The following is a 25,339-nucleotide window of genomic DNA, read 5'->3' as shown; positions in this document are numbered from 1 at the left end:
GGGGATAGGCCATTATTGAGGTCTGCCTGCTCTGAAGTTGTCTGACCTCAAAGCCGTCAGGGTCATAGTTAAATCTTCCTGTTGATGTCTAATGAGGGTATGATGTGCCTGGTGATGGGGGTGGGAGTGTAGACAATGCCTGAGGGTTGGTGAGCTTATGCCATCTGGCAACACAGACGGTGGAGACTCCACTGTAAAGTCCCACTTAGCTGGAACCCCATCATCCTAGAAAACCAGCTCATAATTTTATGAGAAAGAAGCAAATGACAAGGCAGCAATGGTTCTCAAACTTTGCAGCATATTGGAATCACCTGGGGAGCTAAAAAAAATTCCAGTGTTCAGGGCATACTCCACGTTAATTAAAGCAAACTCTGGAGGAGGGACCTGAACATCAGTCATTTGTAAATTTCCCGATGTGAGTCCAATGTGCTGTCAAGTTTAAGAATAAGTAGCATTGGTACAGCCACTATGGGACACAGTTTGGTGGTTCTTCAAAAGAGTAGACATAGAATTACCATGTGATCCAGCAATCCCACTTCTGGGTACATACCCAAAAGAACTGAAAGCATGGTCTCGAAGAGATGTCTGTACACCCATATTCATAGCAGCATTATTCACAATAGCCAAAAGGTGGAAACAACCCAAGTGCCCATCAATGGACGAATGGATAGACAAGATGTGATATATATGTACAAGGTGAGCCTCCTTAGAAAGGAAGAAATTCTAACACATGATACAGCATGGTTGAACCTGAAGGACATCACCCTAAGTGAGAAAAGCCAGTCGCAAAAGGACAAATACTGTATGATTCCACTTATATGAGGTCCCTAGAGCAGTCACGTTCATAGAGACGGAAAGCAGAATGGTGGTTGCCAGGAGCTGAGGGTGGAGCAGGGTGAGGTGTGGAGTGAGGACTTGTTTAATGGATTTAAGAGTTTCCGTTTTGCAAGATGAGAGACTTCTGGAGATCAGTCACACAATAACATGAATATACTTAACACTACTGTACACTTAAAACTGGTTAAGATGGTAAATTTTACGCTACATGTATTTTACCACGATGAAATATAAAATAACATGAAAAGAACAAGTGGCATCACGTAATGCTACTCAAAGTGCGATCCACAGGCTGGGAGCGTCAACATCTTCTAGGAACTCGTTAGAAATGCAGCGTCTCAGGTCCACTCCAGACCTGCTGCATCTGAACCTGCATTTTTCTTTTTCTTTCTTTCTTTCTTTCTTTCTTTTTTTTATTTTTTAGAAAGACAGTTCCACTATCACAGTGGGAATTTTATTTATTTTTTAAATTTTATTTATTTAATTACTTTTCGTTATGTTGAATCTTCTTTGCTGCACGAGTGGGGGCTTCTCTCGTTGTGGAGCACGGGCTCTAGGCGCGCGGGCTTCAGTACTTGGGGCACATAGGCTCAGTAGTTGTGGCTCGCAGGCTCTAGAGCGCAGGATCAGTAGTTGTGGCACACGGGCTTAGTTGCTCTGCGGCATGTGGGATCTTCCCGGACCAGGGCTCGAACCCGTGTCCCTTGCATTGGCAGGCGGATTCTTAACCACTGCACCACCAGGGAAGTCCCTGAACCAGCATTTTTCAACAAGACGCCCTGTGTGGTTGGTGCGTACATTAATCTTTGAGAAGCACTAGTTGCAACGGACCGAATATTAGTCCAGGGTTTAGAAGATGGAGCAGACAAGGTCATTCGTCCACCCGGCACCCACCTCCTCCCTTCCCACCTCCTGGAGACCCCAGCATTCTCCAAGCAGCCATGTGCTCGGGAGGATGACCTCATACACTCCCCCCCACCCCCCACCCCATGGTCTTACTCCCCTGGCCAGTGACTTGTGTAGGGCTGGGCATGTGGCCTGGTTTTGGCCAGTAGAAGGAAGGGAAGTTCTGATGTAGAAGTTCTGCTGCCAAAGCAGAAATGACCTCTCCTTCCTTTCGAAGTTCTCATGTCAGGATGCGACCCGAGCAAATTCTATAGGCATCTCGGGACCTTGGGGGCAGCTAGACCGGACCTTGAAAAACAGAGCCACTGACTGACAAAATCCTGGGTACACCTCACCAATGATTGCTGATTATGTGAGATTAGAAATGTATTTATTGTTTAAGAGCGTCTGAGTCAGGGTTCTCCATTCCTTGTAACCCAGGCTTCCTCAGCCTTGACTCTCTGGTTGTTTGGGACAGGATAATTCTTTGTTGTGGAAGGGCAGCTGTGTGCATTACAGGATGCGTGGCAGTAACCCTGACCTCTGCCCATCAGATGCCGCTGGCACTCCCGCCCCCCCAGTTGTGACATCGTGTCTCCAGACACATTGCCCCATATTTGGAGGGGGTGACAATTGGCCCCCAGTTGAGGACCACTGTCGCAAAGGCACCCTAATGAATGCAAAGACCTTTCCTCGGTGGTCCGTGAGGAGGGTAAAAATCATTGTCTATGCTCCAGAATGTCTCAAGGATCCAGCTGTGTGAGAAAAGCAAACACACAAGGTGTTGCTAAGGACTGGCTGTCTTTGATGCTGCTGGTGCTTTGATAACAATGTTGTGCTTTCCATTTATTCTTTGAATAGGCAGAGATGTTTAACTTAACAGATGGCCAGTGCGGATAGGGAGTGGAATTTTCCCTGGGCGAAGTTGGTGACCCGGCCAGCACTCTCTCGGGCTCTTCCTCCCACTCAGAAATCCTGATCTCTTACCGCCAGGCCCCGAGCTGGACCACCAACCCCGACTCACCGTCCCACGAGGTGATGGGTGCTGCAGATTCACGCAGTATCGCGTTTTCACAGATTGAGAGATGTTCATATTTAACTGCCGAAGAGAGAGATCTGTGTCCTCCACGTAATGTTGTATTCGCGGCTCACACATCTGTGGATTTGAGACTCGCAGAGTCGGTGGCTCCTGGACAAGAATCAGTCGACACACCGAGACCATTTTCCTTAGGAGCCCCCCGGGCCCCGAAAATCAGTGCATTTGGATTCATCGCTCCTTGGAGAGTTTAGTTTCATCCAAAATGTTCCCTGGGGCAGGAAGGCTTACAAGGGGAGCTGGGCTTTACAGGAAGGTCTGGAGGAGAGTTTGGAGCACGGGGACGGGTTAGGGGACCAGTGCTGTGAAAGCCACAGATGCTTCTGTGGTTGAGGTCAAGTGTTTCCCGTGTGCCAGTGCAGTACTCAGCACTGGGGCTGGGGTGCGGAGCAAAGGCCGTTTGGGAGGCGCTGAGGCCCTTGGGGGGTCTCACAACCTACTGGAGAGTATGTGGAGGGTGCTGGGTTGCTCTCCTACCCTCAGCCCGTATGATGGTCATTTCCCCAGGTAAGTGCCCCCAGGAACACGGCGACTACCCTGATTTTGTGTCCCATCCCTGCCCCTGCAGCCTGTGTGCTTTGCAGGTCACTAACCTGCTTTCTGAACCAGAGGGAAGACACATGTATCAGGCCGTAGTCAACGTCTTAGGCCTGGCGTACGATGATTTGACTGGAGAAGGCACACATTCACAGCTTCTGGAGGAAAAGCAGTGTTTTCCTTGTGGGGGAGGGGGCGTGGCTTGCAGGCCCTGCTGCAGCCCGATTATTTCCAAATAGGAGTGGAGCTGAGGGTTGAGCCAATGAACAAAGGGAGGCAGAGTCGAGAGTCACAGGGAAATCAAGTGGGAGCCTTGATCAGACCACATGTGACGCACCTCGGGACATTTAGGTGGCACATGCTAGTAAACCTCCGTTAAGTGTAAGCCAGCTGGAACCGGATTTTCTGTTGCTTGCATCATAAACTAAGGAGCAAACCTCCAGGGGGACAGGCAGAGAGGAGTGAGGGTGTCTTCACACAAACGACGAGGACAGTGACCCTCGTGTAGGGAAATGGCTGGTTCTGGTGGGCCCGCTTCACCCGGGGACACAGACCTTATGTGTATGGAGACTCGACATCTGGAGATCTGACGGGATATTCGGGATGCTGTGCACCTCTGCGTCCTCATTAAGGCCCTAGGAGACTCACATCCAGGGGGAAGGTGGCCCATTGGCGGGGTGAGAGGGGTGAAAATACAGCTTTGCTAAGAGATGGCGTTTCTGCCTGTGGCTTGAGCAAGTCCTGCTGGGTTGGAAAAGCTGACTTTTCGGGCTGAATTTAGAACACAGGCGACCAGTCAGGTGACTTAACAAGAGAAAGGATTAGGGCCCCGGAAGAACATTGCCCCAGTTCCCAGGTGTCTCCCGAGCCTCTTGTCTGAAGGATGTCACGCTTGATAAAGGGGACAATTGCCTTACTGTGAAGATGCAGCTGGGATGCAGTGGGCAAGGAGCAGACCTGGGGCACCTCCCCACCTCGGAGATGTAGTTAGATGTCCCCAGTCCGAGGAGCAGGGCAGCAGGCAGGGCACAGATCAAGGATACAGACCTGTGAAGATCTCCACTCAACCACCAGCCCATGGACTTGAACGGAAGAAACCCAGTAAATTCTGAAGGGGGCTGAGATGCCAAGGAAACTGGCCAAGTAGTGGCCCGAGATTGCCCATCCCTCAGGGAGATCCCTGAGCTCGTGCCCACAAGAAGTGGGGTGCTACAACAGTGAATCTTCTTGGGAGGCATCAACACCAAGCCCCTCAGATGTTAACAAGGCGGTGGATGGGGACCCACCCAAACCCAGAACTGGGGGCCGGCATCTTGTCTGCTGGAGGAGCTGGCTTTACCGCAAGGGCAAGGAATCCCCAATATTTCCTCAATACCGTATGTGCTATCGACCAACGGCAACTGAGTGTGTTTCCCACCTTCTCCTTCTCCAAATGGAGAAGTTCCCTTCTGGAAATTCTTACTGCAGATATCCTGGTTTTTCCCATCGTTGCTGGCTACGTTGATGATGACGAACTGCAGACTTTAGTTCATAGGTTGCCATCCCTTGAGTAGTAACTTCCAGACATGATGGGGAGTATGACGCCTCTCACCGAAAATATGAGCTCGAGTCTGAATCCAGTAACTGGATGAATCATAGAGCTCCGCCCTTTGGGGGAGGGGTGAGTCTATTTCAGCCACCTGTGGGTACTTCTGATGGTTACATAAGGGAAGGAGATTGTACCAATGTTAGTTCATCAAAGGTGTGGACCATAGTGGGACGTTACGGTTACTGCCTTCACACCCACCTGCCCTTCTCTGGATAATCATCCTGATTCTGTGCAGGTAACTGTACTTGGACTCACAGCTTGTACAGCTTAGAGAAAGCTGACTCCACTCCCAGATCCGGGACTGGACATACAGCTGGATGAGGCTCTGCTTGGAACTCCTCAGAAACAGTTTCTCTCTCTTTAGAAACTTCTTCTTTTGGGGTTGAGATTTGCGGGGGTGCGGCATGAGTGCCGGAGCAGCCATTTCATCACCATGAGGGGAACCAGCCCCCACCGAAACCAACACAGGGAAGAAAAGTTGAAAGAATCAGAGAAAAGGATCTGCAACCCTGATGGTACCAGACCCACCCTCAGTCTCGGGCTCCTGACTTATATCATGTCTTCTTTAATATTTGAGCCAGTTAGAGTTTTCTGTTCTTGCAACCAAACAACCAGCTATTACAGAATGAGATAAAAGCTAAAATAAAAATATGAAAAAACACTGGAGAAGGTAGAGTCACTGGCTAAGAGAAGCAGCCTGTTTCTTTAAGCATTTAGGGTGGGAAGGTTGGCAAGGAACCCATCAGAGCACTTAGCATCAATCCCACCCTTTTCATGGGGATTTTTTGGGCTTATCTGAGACCATCACTAACGTCCCCACCTAACCCGTGCAGGTGGGGATGCGTATGTAAAGGTTTCAGAGCAGGGCGTTGCACCTGGCATCTAAAAGTCCCCAATAAACGCTGGGCGGTGGCAGGATACTCACCGTCTGTTGGCCCCAGCCCCCCGCCCTGGGAAGGCCGAGGGAGTTCCCTAACCATCTCCCTCCCCATGGCTGTTGCAGAACATGGACCACATGTCTCCCAGGCTGAGAACCTTCCTTTCTGAACCCATTGGAGAAAAGGATGTTGCCTGGGTAGATGGGGTCAGCCGTGAGCTTGCAATCAATCTGTGCACCAAAGGTTTCAACAAGGTAATTCCTCCTTTCTTGTTTCTCCAACTTCTCTTTCAACCTGTATTCCCCTAATCCTGCCAGATGGCAGCCAGTGCCACGTGTCCCTGCCAGTGGCTGTCGGAGAGCAAAGCTGCCACTTGGCCGGGTGCCACATGCTTGGCTGGAGGCTACTGACCCCGCATGCTTGGGCAGCCGCCAGGGTCCACAGATAATGGGCAAATCGAATCACTGTGGCTCAGAGCAGCTGGGCTGTGCATGACTCACTTGGTGTTCAAACACCCAGGGGTCGACAGAAGTGAGCCGGCCGCCCGAGTCTGGGGCCGAGCTGTCAGGATGGATGATTTGGGTGCACTCCCCACCCCCATGAAGAGACATGAGGGTCTCTTGTCCTATCAGGCCATGGCAGGTGGAGTCATAGCAGCCTGGTGTCTACACCAGAGTACGAGGAAGTGAGTTATTCTAAGATGTCACTAGCAGTCTGAGAACAGCCTCAATGATGGCCAATGGAATCGGAATGATCTCTTCTAGGCAACTGTTTCTATGGTGCTATCATATAAGGCTGCGTGAACCTTAGGAGAGGATGGGAGATATTCCCAAAGAGAACCCAGAGAAAGTGAGCGGGTGGGAATTCACAGGAGCATTGCACACTCGGTCGAGAGAGGCACCTCTGGCAGAGGTACTGCAGCTCGTTCCCTTCGGCTTTAAAGTCAGCCCTCACCGCTGGGTGGGAATAGGCTGCAGAGACGCCCAGGGAGGCGGGGAACCGCTGAGTGCGCAGCTGACGGTGAGATTGGTTTGCATCGGCCCAGCGCACGGCAGTGTCCAGGGGGCAGCTGGACGACTGGGCCTGTGGTTTTCTGATTGACACGCTGCCCTGCGCCACTTGTTAAACATTCTGAATATCACCCGAATCTACCACAATCTAATACCCAATAGGTGGGATTGTCAGGAAGACAGATTGAGGTAGATTTGCTTCTTTCCTCCCAGATAAAGCAGAGAGGACCATTCCCAAGCAGAGAGTAGAAGAGGCAAGTCTGATTAGGGAAGACATTTTAAATTAAAAATTATTTTTTAGAAGAAATGATCATCCCTTTTACTTTTCTATTGTGGTGTAACATATCCACACTGATGTGATGGGTCCAACTCGGTGCGTTTTTACATAGATATACATGCATAGACCCACCACCTGGATCCGGTGATCAGGATCCTCGAGAATTCCAGAAGCTTCCCCTGTGTCTCCTGCTAGTCAACTCCACCCCCCACTCCCAGAAGTCACCGCCATTCTGGCTTCTACCACCATTGGTTTAACGTCTCCATAGTTGTGAGGTTTTGTTGTTGTTCAGCCATACTCATCGTTCAAAAAATATTTTAATCTACATACAGTAAATTTCACCTTTTTTTAGTACACAGTTCTGCAAGTTTTGACAAATGCATGTAGTCATGTAGCCACTACCACAATCAAGGCCTAGAACAAAACCATCGTGCCAAAATGTTCCCCTTGCCCGTCACATTTCCCACCTTCAGCCCCTGGCAACTACTGATTTGTTTTCTGTCCCTATAGTTTTGCTTTTTCCAACTTGTTTCAAGTGACTCTAGGTAGGATGAGAGGCATATTAAAGATAAAGGAATGAATGAATAATGGGAAATTTTCAGGCATCCGAGAACTTGCTACACAAGAGTCAGGGCTATAGGGAAGGAGGAACTGGCCAGGTCCCTGGAGATCTGCTCCTCTGTGTTTCCCACCTCCTGGCTAGCTGTGACCAGCCCTCTCCTTTTAGGCTCTACTCATTCCAAGGGCCACTAATTCCAGGCACTGATGCCAGGGGTTCACCTTCTTCCTCTGCTTTGAGCCCCTCACCCACCTGCGAATGAGATGAGAGGTCGCTGTCTTCACTTGACAAACGAGGAGACAGAGGCTCTGGAAAGTGAGTGCCTTGATCAAGGTCCTGAGTGAGGACAAGAACAGCCATGGATTATATGGTCACAAACCACCCAAGAATATCAGGGCCAGGAGGCCACCCTGGCGCGGGGGCGGGGGGGGGGTTTACACTGAGATTTGGTGATGAGCTCCTGAATCGACTGCTGGAGCCTGGCTGGGCCTATACGAGGATCCAGGAGGAGACCCCAGTGTCGCACCGACAAGATGAGCAGGCGCTTCTGGGGGGGCGGGGCCGTGGGCGGGGCCAGCAGTAAGAGGCAGGCAGATCCCGGCAGGGCGGCCGGCTCAGATGTAGCGAAAAATACGCAGGTTCCTGTTGTGCTTTCCATAGGCTTTATTTTTTAGAGCAGTTTTAGGTTTACAGCAAAACTGAGAAGAAAGTGCTGAGAGGTCCCCTATACCCCTGCCCCCGTACACAGCCTCCACATTATCAGCATCCCCACCGGAGTGGTAGGTTTCTTACGGGAGAACCTACACTGACACCTTATCTCCCCGAGGCCCAAAGTTGACATTAGGGCTCACGCTTGGTGTAGCGCATCCTGTGGGTTTGGACAAACGAGTGATGACAGGTATCCACCATGGTGATGTCCTACAGATCACTTCTCTGCCCCACAATCCTCTAGCTCCTGGGTTTCCACACCGTGCCTGCAGGAGGCCTGGGCATGGCCATGCCCCTCTTCAGGCTGGGGGTCCCTGGGGTTTCTTGGCTGTGAGCAGAGATCCCCTCAGGCTCCACCCCTGCTCATGGTGGCTTCCTTGGCCTGTCCCATGGATGCTGGGCCTTTCCGAGGACCTGCTGGGATGCAGACGTGTGAGGCTGCCCTCAGCCCTGCCTGCCTGGGCCCCTCACACCCCTCCCGAGACACCGGATGCTGGAACCAGGAGATGGGACACCAGCCCCACCCTGGGAGCCCAGGGTGCATCTGGGTGTGTCGATCATCCCTCCAGGGCTGTGGCCCTGGATAGGGCCAGGCATGGAGACACCTTCTCAAGCTCCCACCAGCCTCTAAATCGAGTAATTTCTCCTCGATGCCTGCCCCACACAAGTCAAACTTTCATTTCTTCTTCTACAGAGGCATGAAGTGCTCGGCGGGGTTGCCCCTATATCTCTCTGCACTTTCCCAGAGCTTTGTCTGTGGCTTGAACAGTTCTCTGGCTCGGTTGCAGTCCTGACTTTCAAAACTATGGATTCACCCAAGTCTCAAAAGTCAAGAATGTGGCTGCGTTTTCTCTGGGTTTTTTCGTGCCTGCCCTTCCCTGGGGCTGACAGCTTCGGCCTGATGATCTACGTCTTGGCCGTCCAGCACGGCGGCCGTGGGCCACTTGTACCTGTTGAGTACCGTCTGAATTGAGTTGTGCTATAAATATAAAATACACATGGCCGCGTTAAAGACTCAGTGCCAAACAAACAAACAAAAAATGGAAAGCATCTCATCAATAATTTTTTAATTGATTACATGTTGGAATGATAATCATTTAGAAATATGGGAAAAAATAAAAATTATTAGAATTCATTTCACCTGTTCTTTCCCCCTTTTGACGTGGCTCCTAGAAAATTAAAAATTACACGTGTGCTGGCCCACATTAGATTTCTACTGGACAGCATTGGTCTAGATTTAAGGGCGAAAGGGCTGCAAAGGTGAAAGGAATGACCAGAAGAGGGAAAATACATCGTGCTCAAGGTGTCCGCGCCGGGTCTAGCTCTGCCTTATATTATCCTGTCCCCCCACCCTCACCCCCATGCTCCACCAGACTGTTCATGAACCACAAGCACATGGGGACCACCCTCCCGCGGACCCAAGGCCCCTCTTAAAATGAACTTTTGTCTCCTTCATGGGCCCACTCATGGCCCACCCCCTCCGGAAGCAAGCCCTCCTTCCACCCACCCACCCTGGCCGGACATGCCGCTGTTTCTAAACGCTGAGTACCCAGTGGACCCCTTGCTGTCACATCCAAACTATTGATTGTTTTTTCCACGCGTTCTGTTAGAGGCACAGCTCCCTTTGGTGTCCTCCCCGTATCTTCCCTGAAGAAAGGATTGTTCTGGGTTTCTTGTACTCCTCCTCTCCCTAGGAAAACCCAATGGAGGGGGGTGAATTTCCAGGCGCTCAGTAGATTCAGAGTCATGGGCAGTGCCCTATGGGGTGACTCCAACAGCGTGGAAGTAAGTTTCACATCCCACAGAATCTGGTTTGCCTCAGTACCCTTTGAACACCCTACGAAGTCATAACCATGAGCCTAAATCTTCCTTCTGAAACATACTTGGAAGATGAGGGAGCAGCAAATGTCCTGGATGCCCACCTGCTCCCCGAGCCTCTCTCACCTAAAAGAACCAGCACCTGATGTTTGCTCCATGTCAGGCACTGATCCGAGTGCATTACATATACTCATTTCATTTAATTACCAAAAGATCCCATAAAGTATACTATTTCATCTCTATTTCACCGATGAGAAAACAGGCACAAAGCAGCCAAGTGCATCACTCAAGGTTAGAGAGACAAGATCTGAATCTGGCAGACAGGCTCTGGGGTGGGCAGTAGGGCAAGGGACCCCCCCACACACACCCAGCCCTGCCTGATGCCCGGACCCTACAAGGATTCAGTCACAGAAGCTTGGGGTTACCCTATGCAGGGTTGCCAGGTAAAATACAGCACGCTCAAATTAAATCTGAGTTTCAGTTAAACAATGTCTTAGCGTAAGTGTGTCCTAGGGAGACAGGCAGGGGGAAGAAAGCACAGTGGGTTGAACATTCATGCTTCAGACAAGAAGTTTTACACTGGAAACACTGACAGAGGCTGGAGTTGCGAGGTTGTCTTTGGCACTCAGTGGCCCTGAAGACTGAAGAGTCAGCGTCCAGTTAGAGAAAAAGAAAGCTGTTCATCACGCAACAAAGCCTGGTGGTGCTGTAAAGTCCATTTGCCATGGGCGCTGAGGGGCTGGGAACTGGCAGGGGGGGAGCTTGACAGTGAGGGGCCGAGACTACGTGTCTCTGTTTGAAAGGCCAGGTGTCATAGTGGAGATGGAAATTTTGGGGGGGGTCCGCTCCATGGGGGATCTTAGTTCCCTGACCAGGGATCGAACCTGCGCAGCCTGCAGTGGAAGCACGAAGTTGTAACCACTGGACCGCCAGGGAAGTCCCTGAAAGTTTTAATGAGCGTGGACCAGGACCTAATCTGCGGGCCCAGCGCAAGATGAAGATGGGCGGCCCCTTGTTGAAATTCATCAGGAATTTCAAGATGGTGGCAGCACGCCAGCAAACCAAGTGGGGCTCTGAGCTCAGGGCCTGTGTGACGGCATAGGTCACTCACCAGGGACCCCGGACTCAAATATCGCTACTGTTTCGCAAGGAGCAGGCAAGGCACGGTGGAGGCTGGTCCAGACCTGCTCACGACTGGGATGTGGCGTTGACGGAAGTCTCCCCTCGAGCTGCCATCCTGCCACACAGGCAAAGGCTGCCTCGGGAAGGAATGAGCGTCCCTGGCCTGGGTGGCGGGAGGTGGGGACGTCTGTCAGGGTATCTGCATCACTCTCCCTGCAGCCAGGTTTTTCTGAGCTTCGGTCCAAGGAGGCAGAGGGTGGCTCCTCTTCCCCAGGTTAGGGGCTCGCTCTCTAGAGCCCGCAGAGAAACCCAGAGGGCTTCCTTCCATCAGGGCCATGATGGGAGCCTACGACTCCTGCTTCCCTGGGGAGCAGGGAGAAGCAGGCCGACTTCCCAAGAGAAAGGGCAGAAGGGAGCATCAAGTTGCTCCCTTGGGTCTGGAGGCCAAAAGATGAGGCCCTCTTGCCTGTGGCTTTCCTGGAAAGTTTGCCTCTGGTCCTGCGAGCCACGAGGTCCCTGGCACCCTGGCTGCTGGGCGTGGAGGGACATGGAAGCTCTGGTTACCAGAACAGCTGACATCAGGCCTCAGGATGGCAGAGGTGCCAGGCCAGGCCACGGATGGGTGGGGTGTACTGGAATGGGTCCGAGGACAGGAGTCTTACCTTCAGGGTTCTCCATGACCCATCTGGAGAATGGATGGGGCGCGTGTCAGGATCCGAAGCAGGAAAACGTATCAGGGGTCTGAGCCTGCCCATGGTGCTCAAAAGCCTCACTTACTACTATTATCATCAATGTTCTCTCTCCTGGGACAAAGCTCTGCACCTCCCATACCTACTGCAGCAACGGGCTCAATCAACATTCAGTAAATGTTCATTTTTTTAAATGTTGAATTAAAAAACATCTCAGGGACTTCCCTGGTGGCGCAGTGGTTAAGAATCTGCCTGCCAATGCAGGGGAGATGGGTTCGAGCCCTGGTCCGGGATGATCCCACATGTCGTGGAGCGAATGCGCCCATATGCCACAACTACTGAGCCCGCACTCTAGAGCCCGCGAGCCACAACTACTGAGCCCACATTCCACAACTACTGAAGCTTGCATGCCTACAGCCCATGCTCCACAACAAGATAAGCCACTGCAATGAGAAGCCCGTGCACTGCAACGAAGAGTAGCCCCGACTCGCTATAACTAGAGGAAGCCCGCGTGCAGCAACGAAGACCCAGCGCAGCCAAAAATAAACAAATAAATTAATTAATTAATTTTAAAAAAAACTCAGTAAAATCACCTCTGAAAAGACGAGGATGCTGACAAAGTAAAATGAGCTCATTCTAATCAATTATACCGCTTTTTCAAAAAGATGATTAAAGTAGCAATTTAAAATGACCATGAAATCCTAGCTTTTGTCTCTTTTCAACAACTGGATCTGGACTAAAAATTTTTTAAGAAACCCAAACTCCAATGCTTGGGTATATTTTATGACTGGAATTCAGCTTTTATTTAATTTGTCTTTTAAGAAATGCGTTCATTTTGGTTAAGATGAAGTTTGCTTGGTTTTATGTAAGTGAAATACATAGACGCCAGTGGGTTTTCCTGGAGCGGGCCCAGGACTCAAGGCCTGGACACTGGTTCCCATTCATTCCAGACCGGAGAGCCGGGCACTGAACGTGGCCTTCCCCATTCATGTCCCGGCCAGTCTGTGGCCTTGGATGTCTCTTTCTCCTTGTGGCCCTTGCCCCTCATGACTATCAGTGATGAAACAGCATGAGAGAAATGAAAAGCTGTGGGACCAGGACTCAGAAAACCAGAGAACACCATACAACTTTGACTTGTGGGCACTTAATCTTTACATGTGTTTTTCATCCACAGAGACCCTTCAGAAGGGGAAAAGGGGCAAGGTTCAGTGTGCTTGATACCTTGTCTGCTCTTCCCACAGGGCTGAAGTCTTCCAGGACAAAAAAGGAATTTGCATTTCTCCATTGGTCTCACACTGAATTCACTTAATCCAATTTGCAGGGTGGGGCGGGGCAGAGGCAGGGCCTTCAGAAGTTGCAGAAACTGAACCCCAGGCTCTGCAGGTTCTCACTTCAGGTTAGGTGAGTTGCCTGGAGTCACAAGGCGGGTTTGCAAAAACAAACTGATACTAAGGTGCCCTTCACCTGCCAGTCCCAGGTGCAGTGGTTCTCAGTTGTGGGAGATTCTGTCCCCTGGGGGACACCTGGCTATGTCTGGAGATGGTCCTGATTGTCACAATTCAAGGTAGGGGGTGTAGTGCTGGCATCTAGTGGGTACAGGCCAGGGATGCTGCTAAACTTCCAACAATGCACCTGAACACAGAATTATCCCAAAAGCAACAGTGTCAAGGGTTAGAAACCCTGTGCTTGAACCACTGAGAAAGTGGCAGGGCGGGGGGCACCTCTAATTCCTGTGTGCGTTTCAAAGAAAGAAATATTAGATCCGAGGCCTGAAGGGAGCATCAGAGGTACACGAGACTGCCGCTACTCCAAATATTGTTCCGGGACCAGCATTAGAAATGCAGAGTTTCAGGCCTCACCCCAGACTTACCGAGTCAGATCCTGCCTTTTTAACAAGATCTCAAGGACATGTTCAGGTTCCTTCCAGGCTACACGGCCCCCAAAGCCACCTGTAGAGATGGACATTTAACTTGACCTCACATCTCACCCAGGCCAGTGTCCGAATCTGCTTCGCCAGGGTCAGGGTTTCAGGGACAGCCCTTCTCCCTTGAATCTGACCTGTGCCCCCTCCTCTGCTTTGCCAGGGGAAGAGAAGCACAGCTGAGTACGTTTCCCGTGTTCCTCCACGCAGGCCTACATCCTGCTGGGACAGTTCCTTCCGATGCACAAGAATGAAGCTGAGTTTCAGAAGTGGCTCGTTTGCTGCTGTGGTGCCACTGAGTATGAGGTGCTCCTGCTTCCTGTAGACCCTCCCCCCGCACTGCCGCTAGGAAATGATACCTCTGCACTGACTCTGGGCTCCAAGTCGTTATTCTTCTTTTCCACTTTATCGACACACATTGGTTATAAAAAGTAGTTCAAGAATGTAAAGAAGGACAAACACAAGAAAAATGACCCCCAGATTCCACCACCCAGAAACGGCCATCATTCACCTTATTAACCAATATCACGCCAACTGTCTCTGTAGCATAAATTTATCTAAAGGAATGGATAATTTTATTTAAAAATGGGAATTAAATTTTAAGTCAGCATAGCAGTTATCTATTGCATAACAAATGAACCCAAAACGTAGCTTCTTCACGCATACAATCATTTTGTCTCGCTCAGTTTCTGAGGGACGGGAACTGAGAGATGCTTAGCTGGGTGGGTCTGTCTCAGGGTCCCCTGTGAGGTTACAAACTATGGGCCGGGGAGCAGGTTGGTGGGGGCTAGGGGACCCACTTCCAAGAAGGCTCCTCACGTGACTGGTGGCCCAAGGCCACAGCTGGTCTCCGAGTGGGCCTCCCTCGGGCTGTAATGACCTGACATCTAGCTGCCCCCTGAGCAGGTGACCCAGGAGGGAATAAGAGAGCAGGAAGCTGCAGTCTTTCATGACCTAGACTCTGATTCACACAACATCACTTCTGCCTTGTTCTAGTTTTAGAACTAAGTGCCTACATCCTCAAGGGAGAATTAAACTTTCTTGAAATAGCAAATAATATGCAAACATTCTTAAGAGCATCACAGACAGATTTTTGAGGTATAATTTACATATGGTAAAACTTGCCCTTTTTAGGTGCATAGTTCTATGAACTTTGACAAATGCATTGTCCTGTAACCGCCACCATCATGGAGATAAACAGCATCTTTGTCACCCCAGCAAGTACCCTGGAGCCCCCCTGTAGTCATCCCTCACTCCTCCCCAGCCCTTGGCAACCAAGGGTCTGTTTTCTGTCCTTAGACTTTGGACTTTTCCAGAAAACTGTATAAATGGAATCACACAACATGTCGCTCTCTGAGGTACATTGTCTTCTTTTACTTGGTATAATTCAGTTGGGATGAATCCATGATACAGGCTTCTTAAACTTAAGAAACGTAGCAGGTGTTGTTGGTGTCCAGCCCATATCCTGGTGGCATTCACTATACTAGGAGAGTCCGTTACTTCACTCAAAAGCACCTGGATCCCCTCAGCCTGAGGGGTTCGCTGGCTGCAGGAGTGGGGTCAGCCCACGCACAGGGCAGGGAAGAAGTGCCTGGGAGTTAACACGCAGGTGAGCATTTAATCATGGGTGGAAGTTGATGGCCAAATGCCCCAGGTCCTCTCCCTGTGGGCGGGACAGCTCTGAGGCAGTTTTCCCCACTGTCCACTGGAGCTAAGCTGAGCTCCCCATAAAGAGTGGCCCCTGCTCTGTAACACCCGGCCTTGCTTCCTTCCCCTCCCTGCCTTGATTTCCCACTCCCCTACCAGAGCTTCCTGGGACCACCCTCTATACACAATGAAATACTCAAATTTTAGAGTCTGCTTCCAGAAGAACCTAACCTAAGACAACAGTGTTAAGATTTAATTTTAACAGAAGAAAAAAGTGGAACTGAACTGAAAGAATTGCTGAACTTCACTGAATTTTTTTCTTCATCACTAGATATAGTAATTTCTAAATCAATTTCTTCTGAGTTTAAAGAATAATGTGGAGAAAACAGTAAGAGAGAAGTTAGTATCATTAGGTTTATTTTAAGCTTTGTTTTTCAATATTTGATGGTGTAAACTCCTACCAAAGAAAGAAATAAAAGTAAAAAGAAATGAACACTTTTACTTCTTCCCTCTCATTTTTTAGTTGGTTTTATTGTTACTTTTAATTTGTGAAGGTTTAGATAGCATATGTGTTCTTCCCATAAGCATACCCCCTGCAGTTATTTAGTTTTAGTTGTATATTTAAGAGCTTATCATTAATCTTTGTATCATTATTTCAAAAATCATAGCTTTGTCACTCCTGAATTCTTTATTTTGATACATCTCTTTGTTCGTCGAGTTGGATCACTGTATCAGTCAGAATAGGCCACAGAATGCTGCTATAACAAACAAACCCCCAAATCTCAGTGATTTAGCCAAACAAGGTTGATTTCTCTCTCATGGTACATGTCCAGTATAGGTCATCAGGAGAGCTCAGGAGCTGAAACGTCTGTGAGGAAGAGGGGTCGACACTGACTCTTGGCCCAATATCTGTAGTTTGGGGGCATCCATGACTCAATACATGATTTCAATGAGTATTTATGGAGTGTCTAAGGTTCTGAGCATGGTTAGACACTGTGGGAAAAGCAAGGGAAATAAATATGAGTTTCTGTGGTTTCAAGGAGCTTACAGACCAGAAGTGATGGGAGAGGGGAGGGCAGACAGCCCAGAGGTGGTGGGGGAGGGGAGGGCAGACAGCCCAGAGGTGGTGGGAGAGGGGAGGGCAGAACAGCCCAGAGGTGGTGGGGGAGGGGAGGGCAGACAGCCCAGAGGTGGTGGGAGAGGGGAGGGCAGAACAGCCCAGAGGTGGTGGGAGAGGGGAGGGCAGAACAGCCCAGAAGTGATGGGAGAGGGGAGGGCAGACAGCCCAGAGGTGATGGGAGAGGGGAGGGCAGACAGCCCAGAGGTGGTGGGAGAGGGGAGGGCAGAACAGCTCAGAAGTGATGGGAGAGGGGAGGGCAGACAGCCCAGAGGTGGTGGGGGAGGTGCAGGTGGGGGTAGGGGCTGTGGCCAGGGGGCAAACAGCCAGTAAAGGAATCTCTGTGTCAGGTGCGGGTCACGCTTCATCACTGTGGGCAGCTGACCTCAACCCTGCTGGGGACTCAGGAGTCAGTGTAGACACGTGTTAATTCACCCCACCCTGGGGTCGTTTGTTGAGGACTACTCTCCCGGGGATTAATCACTCAGCTCCCAAGCCAGCCGCGTGGTGAACATGAACCCCACTGAGAAGGTGTTCAGGCCCCGAAGGGCAGGCACGGTCAGCCAGGTGTCGGCCAGCCGCGTGCACCCAGGCAGTGATAGCAGGGCACACGGCAGGGCAGGACACTGACAGCTCTGCCGCAGGCGGGGTCTGGAGTAGCCCTGGCTTTGAGAACAGAATCCACCCCTCACCACTAGTTCTAAGACCTTTGGAAAGTCAACCTCTCAGCCCAGTTTCCCAGCTGTAAAATGGTGATAATAACAGTATCTACTCAAGCGTCCAGAAGATTAAAATTCCTGCACCTGGTAAGAGCTTCATGTGTGGTAGCTCTAAAAACCTAAGTTTTAAAATGTGCAGCACTGACTGGGTATCGTTATTGAAAGAAAGGGGAGGTGGGTATGGATGAGTGTGGCCAGGGAAGGCTGCTAGGAGGAGGTGTTAAAAGGGGAGGTCAGGGTTGAGTGAGCTGAGGATGGAGAAGAGGGAGGGAAGGAAGCAGGGGGACCGGGAGGTGGAGAGAGAAGGAGCTACGAGGGGAAAGACAAGCCCAACTGGCCCAGAGAGAGTGAGCTGAGGACCCTGCAGGAGAGGTAAGGGGTGGGGCTGTGGGCTGCCGAGTGCGAGGCTCCCCCTCCCCTACCGTTTCCCCCAGACAGAGGCTGAATGTGAGCAGCTAGCTGGCCCCATTTCAGAAGCCTCTGTCTTGAGGAAGGCTAGTGCTCTCAGCAGTTGGCAGGACCGGGACACATCTGGGCCGATAACCCAGGATAGTGGGCCCTGCTCGCACCCCTAAGAAAGACGCTGTAGCAACTGATGTGGAAAATACCCACAACCCTCCTCTCCTCCTGGTACCCACACCCTTCACAAAGACTCTGCAGCTCCGCCTGTCAAGAGTCCATCTCCCTTCCTGCTGCAACTGGACTGCCCCTGTGACTTGCTTTGGCCAAAGGCACATGGCAGAGGTGACACCGTGACAGGTGTGAACCCCCTGTGACCACCACGCGAACGAGCCTGGGTTCGCTCACTGGAGGACAAGAGACACGTGGCCACTGCCTCGGCCCACGGCCAGCCAACCTCCAGACATGCAGGTGAGGCCTTCCTGGACCAGCCCGCCCATCAGCTGACCTCAGACCCATGAGTGAGTCCAGCTGAGGTCAGAAGCGCTTGGCCCAGATGAGAAAAACCCAACTAACCCACAGACGCGTACAAATACAACTCACTGTTTCAAGCCCTGTGTTTTGGCAGGCAGCTGTAGCTAACTGATAAATTCCCACATGAGGCCTGGGAGTGTGGAGAATCTCCAGGTATAAACTGAGAATCTCCTACTTTACCTATATTTTAGAAAGCCTCCTGATGGCATCCTGGTGGGCGGTGGTAAGGAGAGGGGTCACCACGGGTCACACACAGAAGCCAAGCGACTGTGATGGGGGTGGAGAAGGAGAACAAAATATTTTTTTTAAAGTGTGTCTTGGGGTGGGAGGAGGTGGGACAAAGCTGTGACAATCTCAGGGCGAGACCAGAGTGTCCATTGTATGACCAGCTGTGGGTGGTCTGGGGTGACTGATTCCTGGAAAGGTCTGAAAGGAAGCTGGAGACAAACCTTTAAGCAAGTGTTTCTGGAAATATATATAAATTTTAACCGATAGCTGCTCTAAATCTTTACAAGCAGGGATACAAGGGGTTGATTCAGCACACACTACACCAGCACTTCACTCGCATTCCCCAAATCCTCCCGGGGTGAGAAGGCAGCATTTTCCCTGTCTTACAGGTGGGGACTCTGAACAGCAAAGAAGTTAAGTAAGCCGGTCACACTGACTGACTGGTGGTTTCAATCTGGGTCTGTCTGAAGCGGTACCTGCTGCCTGCAGAGCCGCCTCGGGGGTGGGAGAGGGAGTGTATCTGGTGATTTCAAAGTGCTCTCAGGGACTCAAAGGTGGCATCTACCAGGTACAGACAGGCATTGGAATAAGTGAGGGAAACCTGTTCGAACGGCCATGCAAAGATGACCGTGAGATAGTGGGGGAAACAGGTCACTGAGAAAGAATCATTCAACAGATGTTTGCTGGGCACCTACTCTGTGCCAGGTGGTTCTTGGTACAGGAGAAAACACAGCAGATGAGACTATCTTCCCTCAGAAGCTGGCATTCTAACGGGAGAAGGCGGGAAACAAAGGTGAATAAGTAAAATACATATTAATCTGAGTGGTATGAAATTGACATGGCAGGGGTCAAAAGTGGTTGAACATGGACAATTTTACGTGGTTCAGCCTTACAAATTAGTTTCAGGATGAGTGAAGAAAAGAAAGCAAGGGGGACTTCCCTGGTGGTCCAGCGGTTAAGACTTTGCCTTCCAATGCAGGGGGTGCGGGTTCGATCCCTGGTCAGGGAGCTAAGGTCCCACATGCCTCGTGGCCAATAAAACCAAAACGTAAAATAAAAGCAATATTGTAACAAATTCAATAAAGACTTTAGAAATGGTCCACATCAAAAAAATCTTAAAAATAAAAAACAGAAAGAAAAGAAGTTGAGGAAGGGGGTCAAGACTGTTAGGGAGATGGGAGATTTTAAACAGGGCAGCCAGGCCAGGTAAAGGCCTGGAAGGGAGGAGCTGAGAGCTGTGGGAAGCCTGGGAGGAGAACTTCAGGTGGAGGGAAGAGCCAGTGCAAAGGCCCTGAGGTGGGGTGCGCCTGCTGACTTCAGGAAGAGGAGCGAGCCAGGTTGGGGGCAGCAGAAAATGAGGTCAGATCATGTGGGCCTTGTGGGTCATCAACAGGACTTTGGCTTTAACTAGGATAGTGATGGGACCCCACTGGAGAACCACGTGATCAGACACACGATTGAGAAGATCACTCTGCTGTGTTTGGAAGAGTCTCAAGGGGCCAGTTAGGAAGCTATGCGGGAACCCAGGTGGGAGGTGATGGTGGGTCACCAGATCTATCCTGAAGGTAGAGCCAACGGGGGTGAGCGTCGATAGAAAACGGGAGTGGATCAAGGGCTGAACAGGCAGAGGGATGAGAGAGAGCTACGAAGAGATGGGGCGGGATCACCCCAGAGGTTGGAGGTTCCTGATGATGCAGGAAGGCGGTGTTTCCGGGAATAGGAGTGGGGGCACCTGTGTCAGATGCTGCCGACAGGTCAGGTGGGTAAGGACTGGGAATCAGGGCCGGAGAGAATTTTTGCACGCTGTGCGGAAGACCCCAGAGACGGGAGCCCTGGGGATGCGGGAGAGAGAGGGAGGCGTTGTTGGCACTGTGTCCTCGAGCAGGTGCCCGGTGGAATCCAGGACACAGGAGGAAGGACTGGCCTTGGCTGGGAGCACACAGGCTCCTCCACAGAGGATCACAGGAGGGGAGGAAGAGCAGGGGCCTGACGCAGGGAGGTGGGAGATGTGGAACCTCTCTTCCCACAGCCTCTCTTTTCCCAATGCAATAGGAACAAGGTGGCAGGCTGCGGACGCAGATGGGGTGGAGTTAGTTGTCTAGGACAGTGGAAGGATGGGTGGGTTTTATAGAGGGATTCATTTGTGTACATAATGTAGATAGATAGATGGATAGGAGATCAGATAGATAGATAATCACTTGAGCTTTTTATCAGTAAGTATTACTTTTGTGATCAGAAAAAAAAAACAATAGAAGACATTCCATTTTGGAACATGAAGAACGAGAGCTCTAGAGACAGGTGGACGAGGCCCTTGGGACAGCCATCCTGTGCATCCAACACCCCGTCCTTCCCCTGGATTCTCCCATAGGGCTGGTCTCACATCCCGAGCTCTGTCCTTCTAGGCAGAGAGAAAGCTCCACTCAGAATTCTCCAACTTGGAGACTTTGGGACCTTCTTTTTCACTCACTCCCCCTAATCTCTAGTTCCCACTTAACTTCCCAAGGTCAAGGTTACCTTGGAGAACTGCAAGAGGGTAGCTGTCTTTCTGGATCCATTGCTACCAGATTCTCCATAGCTATGCATTGTGTTCCCCTCTGGTTTATTTTAAGGACAAACCCTCCTGCACAAACTATGCTCTTTGATCGCTTGGCCTAGCCCAGTGACTGGATCTTCTTGGACCAGACTGAGGGTCTGCTGTGGCCAGGACACTGGGCAGAGATTCAGAAGACCTGGATAATGCCACAAGCGGGTCTGAGACCACAGCCAAACCCCTTGACTTGTCTGTGAAATATCTGATTCTCCTATCTCTCAGCTTTGCTTTAAAGAGAATGCAGAAATAGACAGAAAGCCATCTGAAGTGGGAAAGGAGCTGGGGTGCCCTCCAGCAGTGCAGTGTGTAGCCACGGCATTATTTTACTGTGGCAGCAGCTGCGGGCTGGTGGCAGCGACAGCTCAGCTCTCCTTGTTTACGCACGTTGGTCAGTACCTGCTATGCTGTGCTGTGACAACAGCAGCAACGAACAAGAGCTCAGTGGCTGAAAACAATCAAGCCTTGTATCTCAGCAACATCACAGGCCCATTTCAGGTCTGCTGGGGACGGTTCTGGACGGCCCTCCCTCCAGGACCCGGGCTGACGGAGCAGCTCCTTGTAGAACATTTGAAGGCTGCTGCGGCAGAAAGAGAGCCCTGGGGGTGTCTCACACTGGCAATTACATGGGCTGGCTCAGAGCTGACGGGTCACTTCCACGAAAAAATCATTGGCCAGAACACATCATATAGTTTCACCCAATGCCCAAGGGGACCAGGCAGTGCTGTCTGCTGGCAGAGGGGAGCGTGGAAAATTGGGGCAAACATCTCAATTCACTGCCACGGAGTCCTTCTTGGGAGGGGGTGAGATTCACAGAAAGTCCCCGCGAAGGCTCTGTCCCATGCCATATATGTCCCTTTTCTTTGTTTTTTTGAAAATTTCCCACCATTACTCAAATATAGGAGAATGTATAGAAGAAAATTCATAACTCTCCCCAGACTATCAATACCATCCACTATTTTACTGTATTCCTTTCCACTCTTTCTTAGCTTGCATAGGTATACATTTGTTAATAACAGCTTTATTGAAATATACTTCACACACCATAAAGTTCACCTTCCCGAAGTGTACAGTTCAGTGGTTTTTTTAGTGTATCCATGGAGTTGTGCATTTAATTGCAGGATTCAAACAGAAAGAAAAGCTATTTAATTTCAGGATATTTTCATCACCCCCAAAAGAATCCCCATTAGCGGTTCCATTAGCGGTCACCCCCCACCCCCCAGTCCAGCCCCTGGAAACCACTAATCTACCTTCTGTCTCTATGGATTTGCCCATTCTGGACATTTCATAAAAATAGAATTGCACACTCTACGGGCTTTTCTGACTGGCTCCTTTCACTGAGCAAAACGTTTTCAAGGATCATCATGGGAGAGTAAGTGCATGTGTCCATTTAAATCAACAGATGGAGATTCTATCAAACATCAGTTATCCTGTTTCCTTCATTTATATGTTTTAAACATTTTCCCTCATTATGAAATCTTTGAAAAATAGTATTTCCTGGTTATACAACAATTCATCAAATTTATGTGCAATCATGTATTGAATAGCGCCCCTAGTTTGCGACTTTTAGGTGGTTTCTGTGAGCAGGTAACCATGTTTTATTGAATGAATGAATGAATGGAGGCTTAAATATAAATCTTTGCAGCATTCCCCATCTTTCCTTTAGGAAGATGCCTAGAAATGGATCTACAGTGGGAAAACGGACATCTTCAAAGCTTTTGATTCTCACTGCAACTGCTTTTCTGCAAAGGTCGACCCAATCTGCTGAATGTGGCTTTGAGTGGGTCTGACCACATCTCACTCCGTTTCACTCAAGGCAAAACCAGATTCCTTATGTGGCCCAGAATGCCCTACAGTCTGGCCTGTCCCTCCCTCATCCCTCTGTCTCTGCCTCACTGGCTCTCACCGCCCGGCCAGGCCAGCCTCCCTGTTGGTCCTGAAACACATCACACCCTCTTGCTGGCAGGGACCTCTGCACAGCTGTTCCCTGAGCCTGGAGCCCCTTCCCCAGTCCCCACCCGGCTCACTGCTACCCTTCAAGGCTCTGCTTTCGAGACCCTTTCTAAGCAAGGCCCTCCTGTTAGAAACGTCACCCCCAGCATCTCCTCTCCCAGCTTTATTTTTATGTTTCCCCAGAGCATTTATCACCTTGTAATATACTGTATAATTTACTTATTTTGTTTATTGTTTCAACCCCCTAAAATGAACAATTAGGGCCTGGCCCAGGGCCTGGCATGGGGGAGGCGCTCAATAACCGAGTGTTGAATTGAGTTGGCGGCCAGCACGGAGGGTCTCCCTATAAAATTGGGGACCCCGACCTCCTCCTCTGGATGTGAGTGCAGGCTCTGGTCTCCCCTCAAGTCCTAGTCAGTGTTCTTTCTTGATTCAGCTCGGGAGCCAGGTGCACAGGCGGCTGGCTTGAGGGCTGTTGGGTCTGCCCTGTAGTGAAACTGGAAGGGGTGGCCCCCGACAGACTAGCCCCCGTGACTGGACAGCACAAAGGCATGTTTGGGGGATGGAGCCCAAATCTTGGGGCCCACACAGAGCAAGCCCACCAGTGACCCACCCAGCGCCCAGCCCTGGAGCTTGGGCCTCACCAGGCCTCCAGGGAGCAGGCTCCCAGCCTGGACACAGACGGCAGCCCCTGGTCTCTGCAGAGCAGGCGGTCTCCTGCACAGGCACCGGGACAGCACAGTGAGCGGGGAGAGGAAGCTCCCGCGGGAAGCTAGGACTCCCCTCTCGGCCAGGCTGGCAAAGCAGCAGGGTGTCCCTAGGAGCCTCCCATTTTGGGCTACTTCTGGCTAGGCTCCTGGGGCTTCCAGGGTGGGCGGAGGATCAGAAATGACCCCAATCCCGGAGCTGCCCCCAGGTCACCTCCACCAGCAGGCTGGGCCACCTCAAGGGCCAAAGGGCTTCCCTCCTGATCTGCCCCATGAATCCCTTGCCCACCCAGACCCCTGGGATCCAGCCACTGTGGGGGGAGACACCCAACCTAGCCAGGAACGTTTCTGGAATTCTGCCTTCAGAATGACTATTAACACTTAAAATGTTCTCTTAAATATTCTCAATATGTCAAATCTGTCTTGTGAAGGTCCATTTGAATTTGGAGAAAAGTAAAGTTACTTAAAGTCTTATGAATTTGATGGGTGATCGAGTTATGGAACATGGTCTTTTAAAAATTTTTTATTGACGTGTAATATACACGCAGAAAGGCACACAAATCATAAATAAGCATCTTGGTGAGTTTTCAGGAATGGAATACCGGCCCAGGTGGAGAACAGGGCACTACCAGCAGCCAGGAGGCCCCTAAAGCCCCTTCAGACAGGTCCACCTCCCCAAGGCTATCCTGACATCTAGCAGCAGAGGTAGCGTATCCTGTTCTTGAACTTGATATAACGGGAGCATGCAATGTGCACACTTCTGTGTCTGGCTCTTTCCATTATGTTTGTAGGATTCATGCATGATATTGCAGGCACAGTTCTTTCTTTTTCATGACTGTATACTATTCTGTTAAACAATTGGACTAATTTGTTTATTGACAAACAGTGCTGCAGAGAACACTCTTGTACTTGTCTTTTGGTGAATGTATTATCATTTATCTTGGGCATATACCCCAGAGCAGAATTGCTGGCTCATAGGTATATGTATATTTAGCTTTCTCAGATACTACAAAACATTTTGATGTGGGATAAAGTAATTTAAGTGTTTCTCAAGGGGCTGGGACCTTGGGAGGAACATGAGTACCTCTCATGCTGGCATTTCAGGATTCCTACAAATAGTTTCAAACTCCCTATTCCTCCCTAAACCCCGAGATTCCTGAGAGCCCATCCAGGGAACCCTGACCCCTGGTTGAGAAAGTCTGTCTGATGGTGGGGGGTGAGGGGTGGGGGTGCGTCCTTCCTCCAGAGGGTGTGAGCTGCTGTCCTAACATCCCAGGCAGGCTGGAGAGGGTGACAAGGGACAGCCCCTTTTAGGGGCATTGCCAACGGCTCAGCCCGGATACGATCACCACTGCTGGACCCCAAAGGAGTGGTCTCCCCTTCCTCACATCCCCGTCCAGTTCATCACTTGGTGCTGTCAACCCCTACTTCAAAATGCATGCATGACCTGCCCAGTTCCTTAGCTCCACGCCACCCGGTACTGCTCTTCTCTGGAAGATGACAATCCCTTCCCCCCTGAGCCT

Source organism: Phocoena sinus, chromosome 15 (genome assembly GCF_008692025.1).
Source record: "Phocoena sinus isolate mPhoSin1 chromosome 15, mPhoSin1.pri, whole genome shotgun sequence".
Lineage (NCBI taxonomy): Eukaryota > Metazoa > Chordata > Mammalia > Artiodactyla > Phocoenidae > Phocoena > Phocoena sinus.
The sequence above is the reverse complement of the archived record's forward strand: the minus strand, read 5'-3'. Positions refer to the sequence as shown.